Consider the following 19963-nt stretch of genomic DNA (forward strand, 5'->3'; position numbering starts at 1 on the left):
GCGGAGGTGTTCGAAGCTCTGGCGAGTTACGGCCTAAAGGTGAAACCCTCCAAGTGTCACCTCCTGAAACCAAAGGTGCAATACCTGGGACACGTGGTGAGCGCTGACGGAGTGGCTCCCGACCCCGATAAGATCACCGCAATTAAGGGATGGCCAAGCCCCTCCAGCGTAAAAGAAGTGCGGCAGTTCCTAGGGTTGGTAGGCTACTACCGAAGGTTTATTCCCGGTTTCACCAAAAAGGCAGCACCTATGCAGGACCTCCTGATAGGCCAGTCCCGGAAGGCCAAGAACCAGAAGCCGCCCTTCAAATGGGAAAAGCTAGAAGAAGAGTCCTTCCGCCAGCTGAAGATGGCCCTCACGGGGGATGAAATCTTGGCGTACCCGGACTATAGCCAGCCCTTCATCCTCTACACCGACGCCAGTAACATCGGGCTAGGAGCCGTACTGTCCCAGATTCAGCAGGGGAGAGAACGAGTAATCTCCTATGCCAGCCGAAAACTGCGACCCACCGAAAGGAACCCCGAAAATTACAGCTCATTTAAGCTAGAGTTCCTGGCCGTGGTATGGGCAGTCACCGAGCGCTTTAGGCATTACCTCGCTTCTTCCCGGTTCACCGTATACACGGATAACAACCCGCTGACACACCTGGACACGGCAAGACTCGGTGCCCTGGAGCAGAGGTGGATGGCCCGTCTGTCCAACTACGAGTTCACAATTAAATACCGGGCAGGGCGCTCCAATACCAACGCGGACGCCCTGTCCAGGATGCCCAACCTGCCGGACGGAGGAGAAGATCCGGAGGGACTGGAAGAAGTTGAACTCCCTGCGTTCCACCGTCATGGGACTATCCAGTATTCCCACCGGGTAAGGAGTAAGCAGGCTGCTACGTTGAACCCCTTACCTCACTACAACTGGGCGGAAACGCAAGACAGCGACCCTGCCGTCCGACTGGTGAAGGAGATGCTGACTCGCCCGGAGGCTAGCCTGGAATCAGACGCTCCAGAGGAAGCCAAACAACTATGGGCAGAGAAGAGTCGACTGTTCCTTTACAAGGGGAAGTTGTGCCGCAGAATGGTTAACTCCAGGACGCATGAACTACTCTGGCAAGTAGTGGTGCCACGAAGAGACGCAGCCATGGTGATGGAGGCATACCACGACGGAGCTGGACACTTCGGGTGGAAAAAGCTGGAGTTCCTGCTGCGCGAGCGGTTCCACTGGGTAGGCATGAGGGGAACCATCGAGAAGTGGTGCAGAGACTGTGGCCCGTGCAATCTGAGAAGGAAGGACCGGGCCAGCCAGAAGACTCCCCTGCAGTCCATCGTCACCCGGCAACCGTTGGAACTGGTAGCCTTGGATCATGTAAAACTGACCCCCAGCAGAAGTGGCTACGTCTACGCGTTAACCATCGTGGATCATTACTCCCGGTTTCTGGTTGTCGTCCCCGTCAAGGACTTAACGGCTCGAACAGCAGCTAGAGCCTTCCAGCAGCACTTTTGCCGTCCACACGGGTACCCGGACCAAGTGCTGACGGACCAGGGACCTGCCTTTGAAGCGGAGGTCTTCCAGGAATTCTGCAATCTGTATGGCTGCCGGAAGATAAGGACGACACCCTACCATCCGCAAACTAATGGACTTTGTGAGAAAATGAACCAGGTGGTAATGGATCTTCTAAAAACGTTGCCCCTGGAAGAACGCAGTCTGTGGCCTGAGAAGTTGCCCGATCTGGTGGACCTATACAACCACATCCCGGTAGGTTCCACCAACTGTACCCCGGCTTACCTAATGAGGGCAAGACCTGGTAAGTTACCTGTTGACCTGGAAATGGGAGTCCTGACGCCCGAGGACACTTCACCAGAAACAGACTGGGACACAGAGAGGCAGCAGCAGTACCGGAAAGTACAGGAGAGCGTGGAGCGAAGTCTCTGTCAGGCTAGGGAAAGACAAGAGAAGACTTACAACCAGTATGCTCCCGCTGTTCCCCTGGTACCCGGAGAGCAGGTCTTGAAGAGGAAGAGACGGCTCCACAAGTTGGACGACCAGTGGGAGAAGGACCCGTACACCGTACTGCCCTCAAGCCACGAGAACCCGAAGGTCTGTACCATCAGTAAAGACGGAGGGGAAACCACAGCCATTGTATCCCGGGACCACCTGAAGAAGTGCCCCGAACAACTGAGGAACCCTGAGGAGGAACAGGAAGACCATCGACCCGTGGAAGAAAGGGAAGATATGGTTAGTACCGTGCTCGGGGACTTCCCTCGGTCTTGGACTCAAGTCAATGGTGCAGTTGTGGTACCCGTACTCACCTTCCTCCAACCATCATCCCAAGAACCTACGGAGCAACGGGTAGAGCTGGAAGAGCAGCCGGTCCAGGAGGCAGAAGACTCCACCCAAGCGGAACAGGAGAATCCACCCTCTGCTTATAGTGAGCCTGCCGTACCCCTAGTGAGACAAAGAGCCGGTAGACAGCTGCCCAGTTTACCCTTGACAGCTCCTACACCCTGTAGTTCAGGGCCAGACAGTCAGCTCCGTAGGTCCACTAGGGCCACTAGAGGCCAGTTACCCGCACGTTGGAGGATCTAAATGTTTAAGTTGTTTTACAATGTTTACCTGTTTATTGTTGCTTGTGTGTAATTTTGTGTTTCTAGTTGTTTTTAGGAGTCTTTGGTGGATTTGCCGGGAATCCTTTGTATATAGTTGGAGCGTAACCCAGGATGGACTAGAGACTGTTAAGGACTCGGGGTAGGACAGACCCCTACCTGGTTACGTCTCCCTGTGTTGGTGAAATGGACACCTTTGCTTTTCTTCAAAGACTGCACCCGGTTGCGGACATCCGTGACCATCTTATTGTGTTTCCTTATTGTATTTTATTGTTCTTTGATATACCTTGTTATATTTTTCTAAAAAGTGTTTAGTCCCGGAGTACTAAATTTCACTAGGGGGGAGTGTGACACCCCAGGGGTCTGGTTGTCACAGTGATAGAGATATTACGTCTGAGAGCAGGTGGGAGGTCCTTTGGTCAGGGATCCTGTGCATGCCACACCTCCTGCCCAGCCTTGGGAGGGGAAGAACTTCCCCTGTATAAACCCGGGGCTGAGGCAGAGTTAGTGAGTCCAGGAAGAGTAGAGACAAGAGCAGCATAGGAAGCAGCAGAGTCACAAGGAGTCAGGGGCTGGCAGCTAAAGAGCTCGCCCTGACTAAGAAGATTCTTTACCGGACCCGGAGTCCGAGGCTGTGGGGACTAACTTCTACCCAGCAGCAGAATCCGTCAGGCAGGGGATTTCAGGTCCCCTGGCCCAGAAGCCCGAAGGCCCCGAGTCACCGGCCATACGGGTGAGCACCACACGGTACACTCAGGGACGTGGGCTACTTACATCAGCTTCTAGCAAGGTAGCCAGAAGAGTACAGTCAGCTTGGGAGGCCTACAACTACGCCTGGCCAGGGGAGATCCCATCTGCTCAAGGACTGACCAGGCCCCGTTCGCTAGCAAGTACTCCGGGAGGGTCTATCGTTGTTACCAGTAAAGACCCTGAACGCTACCATACCGTCTCTGAGTGGTTCCTGCTACCCTCATCATCCACGTCGGCTGCCCTGAGGCCATACCCCTCCCGTTGGGGGTTATACTATCACGCTGCACCATCCTTCCACCGGCCTCAGCGGTCTGCCCTGCAGCAGCAGCCCCCTGGCTGCATTCAACGGGTGGCGTAGTCATCAACCATTTTCTACCGCTAACAGACTGCCGTCCAGTTTGACTCCCTGGGCACGGACCGGGTCACCGCCACGAGACTACAACCCTAAACAGATCCGGCTCCGGGTAAGCTCCCGCGTGCGCAACGCAGCGCGACACAGGCCCAGGGGCGCGTCAAGTATTACTACCAATATTATTGGAGGTATGCAATTCGAAGGGGGATCATTGCCACGCCCATGCACAAAGCCATAATTAAAGTGTTACCTAAAGAAGGCAAGGCCCCCAGCTTGCTGGCATCCTATAGACTCATCTCTCCTTTAACAGTAGACATCAAACTTCTTGCTAACAGACTTTCAAAAGTAATTTCAATAATACACCCCGATCAATCTGGGTTTATGTCAAATAAGTCCACAGCGATCTCAGAAGGCTTTATATTGATATACAAGCAAGGACTGATAATATTGGTCATAGGGGGATCCTGTCTTTGGACACAGCTAAGGCCTTTGACAGCGTAGAATGACAATATTTGTGAGCTGCATTGCGGCAGATTGGCTTTGGTGACAAATTTATATAATGGGTGCAGTTGCTTTATTCAGACTCAAAGGCCAAAATAAGAGTGAATGGCTCTAAGGCTAATCGATTTTTGTTGCACAGAGGTACAAGACAAGGGTGGCTCCTGTCTCTCTTATTGTTTTCAATAGCAACTGAACCTCTTACGGCAGTAATTAGTAAAATGTCTGAGATAAATGGATTTAAATATGGGACCAAGGAAGAGAAGGTGGCACTGTTTGCCGATGATTTACGATTATTCCTTGGGGATGCTCGGGGGTCTCTGGAGAGCATGATGATGACTATCTTTAGCTGACTTATTCCTTCCAAAGACGATACTAAGGACTAGGGAGCACTTATTATGGGTGGAGAAATGGCCATTCGGGCAAACAGGAAAAGGAAGGAAAATTTTAAAAAAATGGGGATGATCACCATAATTACAATAAAACGGCGAGGTTCCAGCAGACTGACTGATCCGACTGTTAGGCCATGGCTTCACTGTCAGTATTTGGTCAGTATTTTTCCTCGGGAGTGGGAGCCAAAACCAGGTGAGGAACAACCAGAGAAAAGGTATAATAGAAACAAGTCACCAATTCTACATTTATCACCCACTCCTGGTTTTGGCTCCCACTCCTGAGAAAAAATACTGACCAAATACTAATAGTGGGGCGGTGGCCTTAAAGACAAACTCAGCAAGAAGTAAGAATGAAGTCGCAACAAAACACTGAGCTGCAACAAAACACCTTAAAATTTGAGATTGATTAGTCCTTTCTGTCTGACCATTGGTTTCAGGGTGGTAGGCACAGGAAAATAAATGAATTCCCAGTTTATTACAAAACGCTCTGCAGAATTTGGAGACAAATTGCACTCCCCTATCAAACACAATGTTAAGAGGGATCCCATGTAGCCTTACTTTATGAGAAATAAAAAACCTGGAGAATGTCTCTGCATTAGGTAATCCTCTGACAAAGGAACAAAATGAGCCCGTTTAATGAATCGGTCAACAGCCACCCAAAGACAGTCTTCCCACCAGACAGAGGCAAATCTGTGATGAAATCCATGGACAGATGAGTTCACTGTCTTTCTGGAATTGCAATGGAGCCAATACTCCAACCGGACTGTTATGACAGACTTTAGCGTGTGCGCAAACTACACAAGCAGATACAAAACCTTTAAATAATTATTCATAGATGGCCACCAAAAAAGCCTAGTAATAGCTTTCTGTATAGCTGTGAACCGCGGATGACCACTCATGATTAAATCATGAAGCTCCTGCAACAGACGCAATCTTAGGTATACAACTACAAATAATTTGGACCTGGGGGTGGCGAAAGGAGACGATTGGACTTTACAGATCTCAGCTTCAACCTCCAAGGATATCACAGAAACCACAATGCCCTCAGGGAGAATGGAGGTTTTGGAGAAGAAACAGAACTAAAACTGCTTGGACCCCGGCCTGAAAGTGATAGAGAAATTGAATCTAGAAAAAAATAAGGACCCTCTGGCCTGTCTAGAAGTTAGCCATTTACCTGATTCAATATACGCTAAATTCTTCTGGTCAGTGACCACAGTGATTTGATGAACTTCTCCCTCCAGAAAATGTCTTCAAACCTTAAAGGCTAATATAACAGTGAGTAACTCACAATTCTCAACAGCAGAATTTCTTTCAGCAGATGAAAATTTTCTTGATAAAAAACCACATGGCCGTAAATTGGTCAGAGTCTTGGAACATTAAAATAAAACGGCCCCTACCTGAACCTCCGAAACATCCACCTCCACAATGAATGGTTCTTGGAGATGGGGTTGGATTAGAACAGGAGCAGACAGGGGTGGATTAAGAGTAGCAAGGGCCCCGGGCAGTTTAGAAGGCGCGGGCCCCCTCCACACACCTGATTTATCACGTGACATGTCACATGATCCCCTGTGATAGATCATGTGATAGTTCACGGGAAATTAATTTGGCATAATATTAATTGTGCTGCCTCATCTGAGAGCAGCACAATATTGGGGCAGATACCCTGATTCCAGCGATGTGTCACTTTTTCAGCTGCTTGTTGTCATTTTGAGAAAATCACCGTTTTATCTGCTGCAGATCTAGCAGCTCTCTGAATGCTGCGCTCTGTATAGCCCCACCCACACCACTGATTGGCAGCTTTCTGCCCATGCTCAGTGTACACAGAAATCTACTGATCAGTGATGGGGGTGGGGTCCTACAGAACTTACTAGTCATCTAGTGATAATTACCGTCTGACAAATCAATGATTTTATCAAAACAACACTAAGCAGCCCAGTAAGTGACACATTACTGGAATCAGTGCCTCTAACCCTACATTATGCTGCTCTCAGATTAGGTGGCAAAAACCTGATGACAGATTCCCTTTAAAGGAGCTGTAAAGACAAAAAAGTTTGTATTAAAAAAAATACAAGCCATTTGTTAAATTAACTTTTTTTCATTGTTAATTCACATTAGACTGTATCTTCAACACTTTTGTCAGCAGGTCTTATTACAGACTCTGAATAGGGCAGCTCTCTCCCTCAGCAGAAAGTCACAGCATGGTTAAAAAACAGGATGTTTTATGATTTTCTCATAATAAATAAAAAAGGACATGCAAGTCCTCCAAACTATTTTCCGTTTCTCTATAGGCGAGGTCCTAAATCTTTCTTGTTCTTTAGTTGATCACATGTCAAAAAGGCAAAGCATTTACTATGAACTCGCCTAAAAAAATATACACTTGGAGAGTAATATCATCATCTGCATGTAAATATTCCTTGACTCTAAGGGCTCGCTCACACTGTCGTATAACACGGCCGAATGCTATGTGATGTTTCATCGGATAGGACTCGGCCCTATGTTATACTATGGGACAGTGCGATTATTGGCATGAGAAAATAATCTCATTTGATATTCGGACCATGTGCACCCATACAAGTCTATGGGTGCACGTAAAACATTGGACTGCACTCGGATGTCATCCAAGTGCAGTCCGATGAACACTCACAGAGACTATGGAGAAGATGGAGAAAGTAAGTTCTCCATCTTCTCCATATCTGTGCTGCGAGAGAATCGGATCACACTCAGTTGAAGCTCTGACAGAGTTTGAGCCCAGTGTCATTAGCATAATTGGCCCTATTCTCTTGCATGAGAGAATATATGGCTTAGTGAGTGGACCCTAAAACTGAATAGTAGTGACGGACAGGCACCTCACAAGCGGGATCCATGTAGCTCTCAGATGTCATGTAGGTAGGGCTTCATTCCATGGAGTAGGGCTTAATTTCAAGGTATATAAAAAAATGGACTTCAAATAAAAATTAAATGAACACAAAAAGCACTAATTGAATTATTTTTTTCGTATTTATGTTTGCAGCCCCTTTAAAAACCCTTTGAGGACCAAGGCACATATATGTCCCATAGTTTTAAACTGGAAAAAAATTTGATTGAATAAAATTTAAGGTCCTCAAAGGTTTAAGTAGGTCATAAATTCATATGAATACTTGCTCATACAATTGCACATGCCAAAAGATGAAGAAGAACAGAATCAAAAATATGACATTAAGTGGAGCACTTACAGGTATTCAAGGTGAAAGAGACCAGCAAAGGCATCGTCTCGAATGACAGTAAAAGAGTTAGAATTCAGCAAGCTGAAAATGAAGACAGCAGGTTAGAAGCGAACCAGACTTTATGGTGCTCAGAATTAGTCAAGCAGAATTTATTGACTGCTCTTGCAAAGCACTGAGACTCCCGCTGTGTATAGATGGCGCCGTGCGGCCTCCCACTGTGTATAGATGGCGCCGTGCGGCCTCCCGCTGTGTATAGATGGCGCCGTGCGGCCTCCCGCTGTGTATAGATTGCGCCGTGCGGCCTCCCGCTGTGTATAGATGGCACCGTATAGATGGCTACGTGCGGCCTCCTGCTGAGTATACCTGTATAGATGGCTACGTGCGGCCTCCTGCTGAGTATAGATGCCGCACGGCGCTCCCCCCAGAAACAGCAGGAGGCCGCACAGCGCCATCTATACTCAGCGGGAGACCGCACGTAGCCATCTATACACAGCAGGAGGCCGCACGGCGACTTCTATACTCAGCGGGGGGCCGCACGTAGCCATCTATACACAGCGAGGGGCGCACGTAGCCATCTATACACAGCGGGGGGCCGCACGGCGCCGTCTATAAACAGCGGGGGGCCGCACGTAGCCATCTATACACAGCGGGAGGCTGCACGGAGCCCCCCCAGAGACATCAGGAGGCCGCACGGCGCCAACTATACTCAGCAGGAGGCCGCATGCAGTCATACACACACACAAACATATACAGACATGCATAAACACATTTGAAACACAAAAATACATACAAACAGACATCACACAATGACATCTGCCCACACACACACACACCTGCCCACACACACACACCTGCCCACATACACATCTGTGTGTGTGTATGTATAGTGTGTGTGTATAATGTGTGTGTATGTATAGTGTGTGTGTATGTATAGTGTGTGTGTGTGTGTGTGTGTGTATAATTTGTGTGTGTGTATTTTTTTTTTAAGTTAAAAACAAGTAAAATGCTTGTGGCATCAATATCAAGACTCCAGATATAAGGGCCTATTCACACTGAATTTTGCAATGCATTCATCTCCTCTTTCCAGACTTCTATCTAAATCCCTGAAAAATGCCATTCAGATGTGCCTTGACATAGCCATTGATTTGAACAAAGGCAAACCGAGGCTAAAGTCTGAATCTTTAGGCTCCATTTTCTCTGCTTTCAGATGTCTCATTTCAGACAGCACAATCCTGAATTTCAGGGATTCAGTTGTAAGCCTTGTGTAAAGACCTGAATGCAGAGCTGAATGTAGTGTGAATAGGTCCTTACATCCTACACCACCTCAGGGGATTGTTGTTATGGAGTATTGCCCCTGGGTGGCCGCAGTTATGACCACCACCAGGGCTCGCGGTCACCCACCCTAACTTTGGTATTCTGGGGAGCTGGTATAATGAATATCTGAGAAGAGCCCTGCCCTAGAGAAGCAAGAACATTGGACAACCAAGAGGTGGTGGCCTCAAGTCAGGTGTAGTGTGCAACAGGGCAAGACTTTCTAACCTGCCCACACACACACACACACACCTGCCCACACACACCTGCCCACACACACACACACCTGCCCACACACATACACACCTGCCCACACACACACACACCTGCCCACACACACACACACCTGCCCACACACACACACCTGCCCACACACACACACACACCTGCCCACACACATACACACTTGCCCACACACACACACAAACACCTGCCCACACACACACACACCTGCCCACACACACACCTGCCCACACACAAATCTGCCCACACAGACACCTGCCCACAAACACACACACACACCCATATACACACACCTGCCCACACACACACACACCTGCCCACACACACACACACCTGCCCACACAGAGACCTGCCCACACACACACACACACACATATACACACACACACACATATACACACACACACCTGCCCACACAGACACACACACATATACACACACATATACACACACACACACCTGCCCACACAGACACCTGCCCCCACAGACACCTGCCCACAAACACACACACAACTACCCACACACACAACTACCCACACACACATCTGCCCACACACACATATACACACACACATATACACACACACGTATACACACACAGACACACCTGCCCACACACACACACACCTGCCCAAACACACACACACATGCCCACACACACACACACACCTGCCCACACACACATCTGCCCACACACACACACACTCACCATCCCCCGGCTCAATTCCTCCTGCCTGCTCTCTCTCTTTTCCGGTGCAGCACTGCAGGCCGGGGCGCACTGCGTGACGTCACAGCTAGGAGGCACAGCCGCGCACAGGGCCATGTCTCCTAGCAGTGACGCGGCCGGGCCAGCACAGGGAAGTTAACTGCTGCAGTGCTGGCCGAGCCGATGAAGAAGTAGCGGCGGCCGCTGCTGGGGGAGCGGTCCGGAACCCCCCCTTCCGCCACTGCTACCGCTATGTGCCGCGGCGGCCCGCACATATAATAAGGGCAATCCGGCATTAGATACCCCGCCTGGAGCCGCGGGGCCCCTGCAGGCTCGGGGCCCTGGGCGGTCGCCCGGATTGCCCTCATTATAATCCGCCTATGGATATAGGGCATGGAAAACGGCATCACAGCTGCAGCGGCTACGCTGGTGGTAGAGGGTCCCTCCGCGTCCGACATCTTCCTCCCCCCTAGTTAACCGTGGCCTACCTTCTGGCGATCCTCTTCTGTAGGCCGCGGCTCCGCTCGCGATGCTCTGGGCGAGGACCTTGCGTTGCTCGGTGATGACGTCGGCATCCGCTGGATCTCCTTCCAGGACCTTGAGCAGCGTCTCAGCGTAGGGCGGGGCTTCAGGTCTCGCGCGTTTTTGGACGTCCACGCCCCTCTTCTTCCCGCGCGGCGACCCGAAGATGGCGCCCGATGGCGGGAAACGGCTCCGATTGGCGGGAAATGGCCCCGAATGGCGGGAAACTTCACTCAGATATGTATAGAGTCTTTTCCAGGCACGCAATACCCGTTTGTGGTGGGTTGGTCACAATTCTGCCGACTACGCCAAAGCTGACTCGCCCCCTGGGCCATGGGGTACCCGGATCCGGGCCTTCTAGTGTACGGTGCTGATGGGGGTAGTAGTGGCAACCCGATCCCGTGGCTCAGGGTGGTCAGACCAAATGGTGGCAGTCTATTTATCAGTGTTTTGAATGTCCGACTACGCCACCCGTGGATTGCGGTTGGAGATAACCTCCGCTGCAAGGCAGACCGCTGAGGCTGGTGTTGGTGTGCAGCACAGGGATAGGATAACTCCCCACGGGAAGAGTGTAGCCTCAGGGCAGTGTAGGTGGATGTTGGGGGTGATAGTGCAGGCCGCAATAGTAAGAGTTCAGAGATTATTGTTTGTGGCATCCAGGCCTGGGGTGACACACACACACTGCTCTATATTTAGTATGATGCCCCCACTCCTCCATATATATAGCATGATGGTCCCACTGCTCCATATACAGGTGCATCTCACTAAATTAGAATATCATCAAAAAGTTAATTTATTTCAGTTCTTCAATACAAAAAGCTGTCTTTCAGCTCATCTGCATTGTTGGGTCTGGTGTCTCTCATCTTCCTCTTGACAATACCCCATAGATTCTCTGTAATAGATTCTCTATGGGGTTAAGGTCAGGCGAGTTTGCTGCCAATCAAGCACAGTGATACTGTTGTGTGTAAAGCAGGTATTGGTACTTTTGGCCGTGTGGACAGGGGCCAAGTCCTGCTGGAGAATGACATTTCCATCTCCAAAAAGCTTGTCGGCAGAGGGAAGCATGAAGTGCTGTAAAATGTCCTGGTAGCCGGCTGTGCTGACTTTGGTCTTGATAAAACACAGTGGACCTACACCAGCAGATGACATGGCCCCCCAAACCATCACTGATTGTGGAGCCTTCACACTAGACCTCAAGCAACTTGGATTGTGGACTCTCCACTCTTCCTCCAGACTCTGGGACCTTGATTTCCAAATGAAAATTGCAACTCTAGGACCTTGTGGAGTGTGTCAATGCCTGCCTTCTGGACATCTGTCAAGTCAGCAGTCTTCCTCATGATTGTAGAGCATACTGAAACAGTATTGAAGAACTGGAATAAATTAACTTTTTGAAGATATTCTAATTTAGTGAGATGCACCTGTATATACTATGATGGTCCCACTGTCCCACATACATATAGTATAATGGCCCCACTACTCTATATGTAGTATGATGGACCCACTACTCCAGATATATAGTAGGATGGCTCCACTGCCCGATCATTTAAAAAAATAAAGTTTATTCTCACTTAATCCTGATTCCCTACATCACGGCCTCTGTCTCCTCTTCCATGGCGGGACTGCAGAGCAGAGCGATGCAATGATGTCATCGAGCCACCTGCGTGAGTATGCTGACATCTCGTTAACCGCAGGCCTATGGCGATCTGTGGCATATGAAAGAGATAGTGATAGGGCAGGGAGCTTGTGTCTCACTGCTTTATCATGCGACGCCTCTGCATAAGAGACATTAGGGCTACATTAGCTACGTCACAGAAGACACTGGAGCTGGAGTATATAGAATAGGAGACACTGGGGCTGGCGTATATTCATCACGGGATACATTGGGGCTAGAGCATATACATCACAGAAGAAGCTGGAGTATATAGAATAGGAGACACTGGGGCTGGAGTATATAGAATAGGAGACACTGGGGCTGGCGTATATTCATCACAGGATACATTGGGGCTAGAGCATATACATCACATAAGAAGCTGGAGTATATAGAATAGGAGACACTGGGGCTGGAGTATATAGAATAGGAGACACTGGGGCTGGCGTATATTCATCACAGGATACATTGGGGCTAGAGCATATACATCACAGAAGAAGCTGGAGTATATAGAATAGGAGACACTGGGGCTGGAGTATATAGAATAGGAGACACTGGGGCTGGCGCATATACAGTTCTGCTCAAAAGTTTACATACCCCGGCAGAATTTTTCGTTTCTTGGCCTTGTTTCAGAGAAAATGAATGATAACAAAAACACTTTTTCTCCACTCATGGTTATTGGTTGGGTAAAGCCATTTACTGTCACATTTCTGTGTTTTCTCTTTTTAAATCTTAATGACAACTAGTGATGAGCGAGCATGCTCGCTACTGCTCGGTGCTTGCCCGAGTATCTCACTGCTCGAGATGCTCTGCGCTCACCCAGTATTTCCGGGTTGGTCGGGCGGGAAGTCGGGTCCCCTCCCTGCATGTTTGGCTCTCTTTACAGAGCCAATGAACATGCAGGGATTGGTTGTTGGCATTACAGTGATTGGCTGGCCGCACAGCGTCATCAGGTCTATATCAGACCTGGCGCCGCCATGCTCATCACAGTCACTCCGGATCAGACAGTGTAGGGAGAGCTGCTGCTGCGTTAGGGAGAGATTTGATCGTGCATTAGGTAGTGTAGTGAGAAAAACCGCACATTACACATATCCATCTCAACAAACAGTCCTTCTGAGGACTAATCCATCAGGCAGGCAGTGTATATAGGCAGGCAGGCAGTGTATATAGCAGACTGCAGTGCATATAGCACAAGAGGCTCCATTCTAATTCTGCCTTCTGCTGCTGTTAGATATTTCTATACAAAGGCCCAGGTCTCAGGGGCCAGGAATACTTTTCTTTGGATCTTAATCCTCATTATTTGCTTATAAAGCAATCCAGAGAACACCATTTTTCTGCGCCATTTGCTTGTTGGCACTGCAGAATACAGCCAGGTCCTTTCCATATTAGAGCGCTAGAAATCCAGCTATTTAAAACTGTGTTTTCTCCGTCACACGGATCACATATACGTTGTCAGAAAATACTGCCATTTCTGGCCTCCATTTTTTCAGTGTGTCAGTGAAGCAATTCACAGCAGTTTGCTGTTCACACTACTTACCTACAGGCCAGGTATTTAAAACTCTGTTTTCTCCATCACACCGATCACATATAACTTCGCTTCAAACTCAGTCATTTGTAGTGAGCGTGGAAGATACTATCCTCCATTTAAAATGGGCAAGGCACGTGGCAAGGGACGGGGAACTGGACGTGATGGTAATGGTGCAGGCAGAGGCCGAGGACAAGACCGTGGGCAAGCTGAAATTGTGCCACAACAAACACCCACATCTTCTCGCCTGACCTTCCTGTCCCAATTTCTAGGGGACCGCAGCACACCACTATTGAACCCAGATCAGTGTCAAAAGGTTGTTGGTTGGATAGCGGATAATGCTTCCAGTCACTTAGCCACCACCACCACCACCCTGTCTTCCACACGGTCAAGTCTCTAGCCATGAGTCTGGACCTCATATTCCTCACCCTGATCCTCCTTCCTCCCACCATGCCGAGTACCCAGAGACAACTGATCCCACACTTGGACAATCTGAAGAGCTGTTCACTTTTCCATTTATAAATTCGGGCCTCTCGCCCGGTCCACTTGAAGCGGGGCAAGAGGAGATCACGTGTAGCGATGCCCAAATATTTGAGCAGCCACGGTCACACGAAGGCGACGGTGGGAAACTGTCACAAGAGGTGGACGATGATGAGACACAATTGGCAGAAAGTCAGGAATAGTACCAGGGTACAGAAGTGGGAGACGAGGTGGTGGATGATATAGTAACTGACCCAACCTGGCAGGAGGACATGCAGAGCAAGGACAGCAGCACACAGGGGGAGGGAGACAGAGCACCCCAACAGGCAGGAAGAAGCAGTGTGGTGGCCGCAGACAGAAGGCAGGCTACCGTTTCCCGTAACACCAACACGAAGGAAGTTGCCACTACAACTGTTAGGTCTTCCCGAGTCTGGTTGTTTTTTAAAGACTCTGCCGATAACTCCAAAAAGGCCATTTGCATCACGAGCCAGACCAGCATCAGCAGGGGTGGCAAAACGACCAGCCTGACCACCACCAGCATGATCAGGCACATGGCAGTAAAGCACTCGACTTTGTGGGCCGAACACCAGGGTCCAGGAACAGTGTCTACAGGTGGCACCATTGCTTCTTCTGCTGTTGTGCATGCAAGTCAATCCCCTGTCCATAGTGCATGCAAAGATGCCTCCTGCCCTGCACCTGTCATTGCACAATCTCAAGTAGCAGCATCAGGAAGCACGTCCATGTCCTTGTCCCAGCGCAGCGTTCAGTTATTCATACTCCAGTCCTTGGAATGCATGCGCAAATATGGAGCCAACGTCCCACAGGCCACACTACTAAATTCTCACAATTCACGACTACTTGGCTCGAAATGTTGCCTTTTAGGCTTGTGGAGACAGAAGCATTCCGCAACCTGATGGCGACGACCGTCCCTCGGTACTCTGTCCCCAGCCGCCACTATTTCTCCCAGTGTGCCGTCCCCACAGGGATGGTACATCTCGCTGATGGCACACTGGGTTAACATAGTGGAAGCCGGGACCCAGTCGGACCTTGGGACGGAACACGTCCTCCCGACGCCAAGGATTGCAGGCCCTAGGTCAATCAGGGTTGCCCCCACGGTCTACAGCTCCTGAACCTCATGCTCCTCAGCCTCCTCCTCCTCAGTAGTGTTGAGCCACCCCCGTAGTATTCGAGTTTGGTTCGGTTCGTCGAACACCCGTGTGTTCGCCGAACTGTTCGTCGAACTGTTCGTCGAACACCTTCGAACACCGTTAAAACCAATGGCAGGCAAACAAAAACACATAGAAACACATAGAAAACACCTTCAAAGGTGTCCAAAAGCTGACAAACTGCTCAGAAGACACAACTAACACATGGAAAAGTGACAAGTACATATAGTCATGCGAAAAGAAAAGAGGTGGAGGAGTAAAAGGAGGGGGAGACACAGATATAGGCATGTCATGCCCTTCTAAAATCCAAAAAGTGAGAAGCCGACACGTTCAGTCCGCTCCTGCCCGTGCCACCTCCGTGTCGCCGGGTTTGTGCCAGAGCCGCGGTGAACCCTGACGGCCAGCCCCCCTCTCCCAATACTGGTGCCTGTCCGCTGGTGGGTCGAGCGAGCCCCCCTGTGGTGGAGGCAGCTCTAAGCTTTTTAATTTAAATTGTCTCTCTAATTTGAATGAATACACTTTAAATCCATTTACAAGGATCTATTGGAGGGCAAGTCTCATGCCAGCAGCCGCGTAATTCCAGCTCCAGTAGCGTCCACTAAAGCTGCTGCAGTTAAAAAGCTTTTATAAGGATCGAGCTCGGCTGTCCACCGCAAGGCATCCTACTGCCAGTCCCAGCCCCTATGCCTTGGGGTGCCTCCTGATGCTCTTCACTGAGTATCCCGTGGTCCCGAAGCATTTCCTTTGAAAAAATGAAGTGTCCAAACTACAGGTGGTGTAGCTTGCTTAACAGCCGGGATAATCCGCTGACTAGCAGACACTGCTACTAGGCACAAAGTATTTCCTGGGCTAGATGCAGTTAAAAATTTGTAATTAGATACTCTCGTTGGATGCTGAGAAAGCATTCCATAGAGTCTCCTGGCACGCCATATATGATTCTCTTAAAAAGCTTGGGGTAGGGGTCTAGGGGACCCTTTTATAGCCAAAATCACGGCCCTGTATCACAATACGTCACCTAGGCTGAAGATAAATGGAACTGTAGCACCCTGAGGGCTCGGTTGCTACAGAGGTATTGCACCTCACCCAGAGGTGTGATATCTCACTCTCAGGTAAGGATGGAGTGTGGATCAGGACCCGACACCTGCATGCATTACACCACATTGCCGTGGGGCAGGGCGACCAATATGCCTCTGAGATGGGCACGACAGTCCCTGTCCCTGGCTGGAGTGGGGGGAGGGAACACTGAGGAAGGGGAACCCTGTAGTGCAGGAGCAGGGAGGAAGCAGTTCCTGGGTGCATTGAGAAGGGAGTATAAAAGGTGGGCACCATCTTAGTTCAATGCAGAGAAGTCTGAGCAGAAGTGGCAGGGAGCAGGGGCTCTGCATGAGCTCTGCTCCGGAGGCGGGCCTAGTAACAGAGGCCCAGGCCTGGAAGAGGGAGAAGGAAGGAAGAGGAGCGGAGAAGGCTCCAGGAACGAGGAATGAAGGGATCCCAGGGGTGCGGACGGGCGAGTCGCCACCGCACGCCCGAATCCACCTGCGTGGAGGGGTCAGGCCAAAGGGGGAGACCGGTCCCCGAAACTAGTGGAGGCAGGAAACGACCCTCAGCTAGAAACCGGAGGCTGTGACATTTTATGTGGCGCAGCCCCTCGCTACACCCGCTAGGAAGGCACCACATAGGGTCAGGGAAACTGGCGCCAAGTTTACCAAGAGGAGGCCCGAGGCAGCCGGACAGAAGGGTTGGTAAGAAAGGCCAGACAAAGGACACACAAAGGGGGTCCTGTGAAGCGCTCCAAAGTTATCTGGGAGTTGTCTGAGCCCCTCACCTGGTGAGCACAGTACGACGTGGCAGCCGTTACCTGCAGACGTGGTCTGGATAATAAGAACTGTGAGTAAAGGCCCTGGACTGCATCACTGACTCCGTGTCGTTACTGCTGCTGCCCTGCACCATCACCCCCATCCTCCGCATACACTGCCCTGAGGCTATACTCCTCCCGTGGGGAGTTATGCTACGCTCTGCTGCACCCACAACACCAGCCTCAGCGGTCTGCCCTGCAGCAGCGGTTCACTCTGACCGCAATCCACGGGGTGGCGTAGTCGGACATTTAAACATGAAAACCACATAAATAGTTCCGCCACTGGTTTGACCACCCTGAGCCACGGAACCGGGTCGCCGCCACGAAGACTACAACCACCAGCATCCACCAAAAAGGGTCCGGCTCCGGGTGTCCCAAGGCCCAGGGGGTGCATCAGAACATTTTCATCACCTTTCACAATCACCAATGGGACAAGGCAGGGATGTCCTCTGTCCCCTCTCTTATACATCCTAGTGACGGAGCACCTGCTCTCATCAATTCGCCATAACCCCAATATTAGGTGGATTGAGGTGGGAGGCACCGAGTACAAGTGCTCTCTATTTGCTGATGATGTCCTAGTATATATCACTCAATCACATATATCCATCCATGCTGTTATGGCTGAAATAGATCACTTTGTTACATGGTCAAATTTTAAAATCAATGCAGCGAAGTCTGAGGCCCTCGATGTCTCCCTCCCCAAATCCATATAGGATTCCATCCAGTCCAACTTTCCCTTTGCCTGGCCCTCACAGGGTATCAAATACTTAGGAATTCCTATTCATAGAGACCTCTCCCATCTATGTTATCTTAATTGTGGGCCCTTTATTGAATAACTCCATACAGACCACGGTTGGCAAGTTAGAACTGTAAGATTCACTACGTGAACCACTGGTGTTTTGTGGAAAAGCACATGTACACTGTGTTCCAAATTATTATGCAAAAAGTGTTTAGGAGTGATAAGGGAATAATAATAATAATAATAATAATAATAGTTTATTTTTATAGCGCCAACATATTCCGCAGCACTTTACAAATTTTAGGGGGGACTTATACAGACAATACAGAATAAGCATATCTCATATCGAAAGGAGTGAGGGCCCTGCTCGCGAGCTTACAGTCTATGAGGAAGTGGGGGAGACACAAAAGGTAAAAAGTACATATATTGTATAATGCAGCCTTGATATACTGAATAGGATAAATAATAATACATGGACTGGTCGCCAGCCGGTATGTGTGCAGTCCTGACAGAGGCTTTTATGTGCATGGTTGGTTTGAACCCAAAGTTGAAGAAGATTTTAATATGGGGGAAAGCTGGGATGGACAGAGTGTGTTTAGGTGATACGCCAGTCTAAAGAAATGTGTTTTTAGGGTTCGCTTGAAACTGTGGGTATTGGGAATTAATCGAACTGTCCTGGGTAGTGCATTCCAGAGAATTGGCGCAGCACGCGAGAAATCTTGGAGACGGGAGTGGGAAGTTCGGATTATGGAGGATTTTAGTTTCAAGTCATTTGCAGAACGGAGGGCACGTGTAGGGTGGTAGACTGAGACAAGGGAGGAGATGTAGGGGGGTACTGAAGCATGGAGCGCTTTGTGGGTAAGCGTGATAAGTTTAAAACGAACTCTATATTGGATGGGCAACCAATGCAATGACTGGCACAGGGAAGAGGCATCTGAGTAGCGGTTGGCGAGGAATATGATCCTGGCTGCTGCGTTCAGGACGGATTGGAGAGGGGAGAGTTTAGTAAGAGGGAGACCGATTAGTAGAGCGTTGCAATAGTCAAGACGAGAATGAATAAGAGCGACAGTAAGAGTTTTTGCCGAGTCAAAGGTGAGAAAAGTCCTGATTCTTGAGATGTTTTTGAGGTGTAGATGACATGAACGAGCGAGTGATTTGATGTGAGGAGTGAAAGAAAGATCTGAATCAAAAATGACCCCAAGACAGCGGGCTTGTAGCTGGGGAGTAATGGTTGAGCCACAAACGGAGATGGCAATATCGGGCACAGGTAGATTAATGGAGGGAGGAAAGACGAGTAGTTCAGTTTTTGACAGATTCAGTTTTAGGTAGAGGGAGGACATAATGTTAGACACAGCAGAAAGACAATCACTGGTCTTTTGTAGTAATGCAGGGGTGATGTCCGGAGCAGAGGTGTATAATTGGGTGTCATCAGCATAGAGATGGTACTGAAAACCGAATCTACTGATTGTTTGTCCAAGGGAAGAATTTGTTTGTCAGTTAAACTCATTGATGGTGATGTGTGTCAGGGCTCTTTATATCACTGTAAGCAATTGCAGACACCTGTGCTAATTAGTTTGGCAGGTGTGTCCAATGAAAGGCAAGACTACTTAAGAAGGCTGTCTCACATTATTAAGCAGCCTACATTTTCTGCCAAAATGGGAAAGAAAAAGGATGTGTCGGCTGCTGAGAAGCAACAAATTGTGGAGTGTTTAGGTCAAGGCATGACTACAATCAACATTGTGCGATGATCAGGATAAAGTGTCTTGGCAATCAAGAAGTATGTAGCTGATTCACAGTACACACGTGTGCGTGCTGATAAGGGCAAATTGAGGACTCTTTCCTACAGGCAATTACTTCAGGTTAAAAGAGGAGGGGCAAAAAAGCCTTGTCATAGCAGCAGACAAGTTTTTGAAGCTGCTGGTGCCTCCAACGTCCCCCGAACAACAAGATGCAGGATCCTTCAGAGGTTTGCAGCT

The sequence above is a fragment of the Phyllobates terribilis genome, unplaced genomic scaffold (assembly GCF_046119375.1).
Source record: "Phyllobates terribilis strain yellow unplaced genomic scaffold, ASM4611937v1 Scaffold_235__1_contigs__length_3068650, whole genome shotgun sequence".
Classification (NCBI taxonomy): Eukaryota; Metazoa; Chordata; class Amphibia; order Anura; family Dendrobatidae; genus Phyllobates; species Phyllobates terribilis.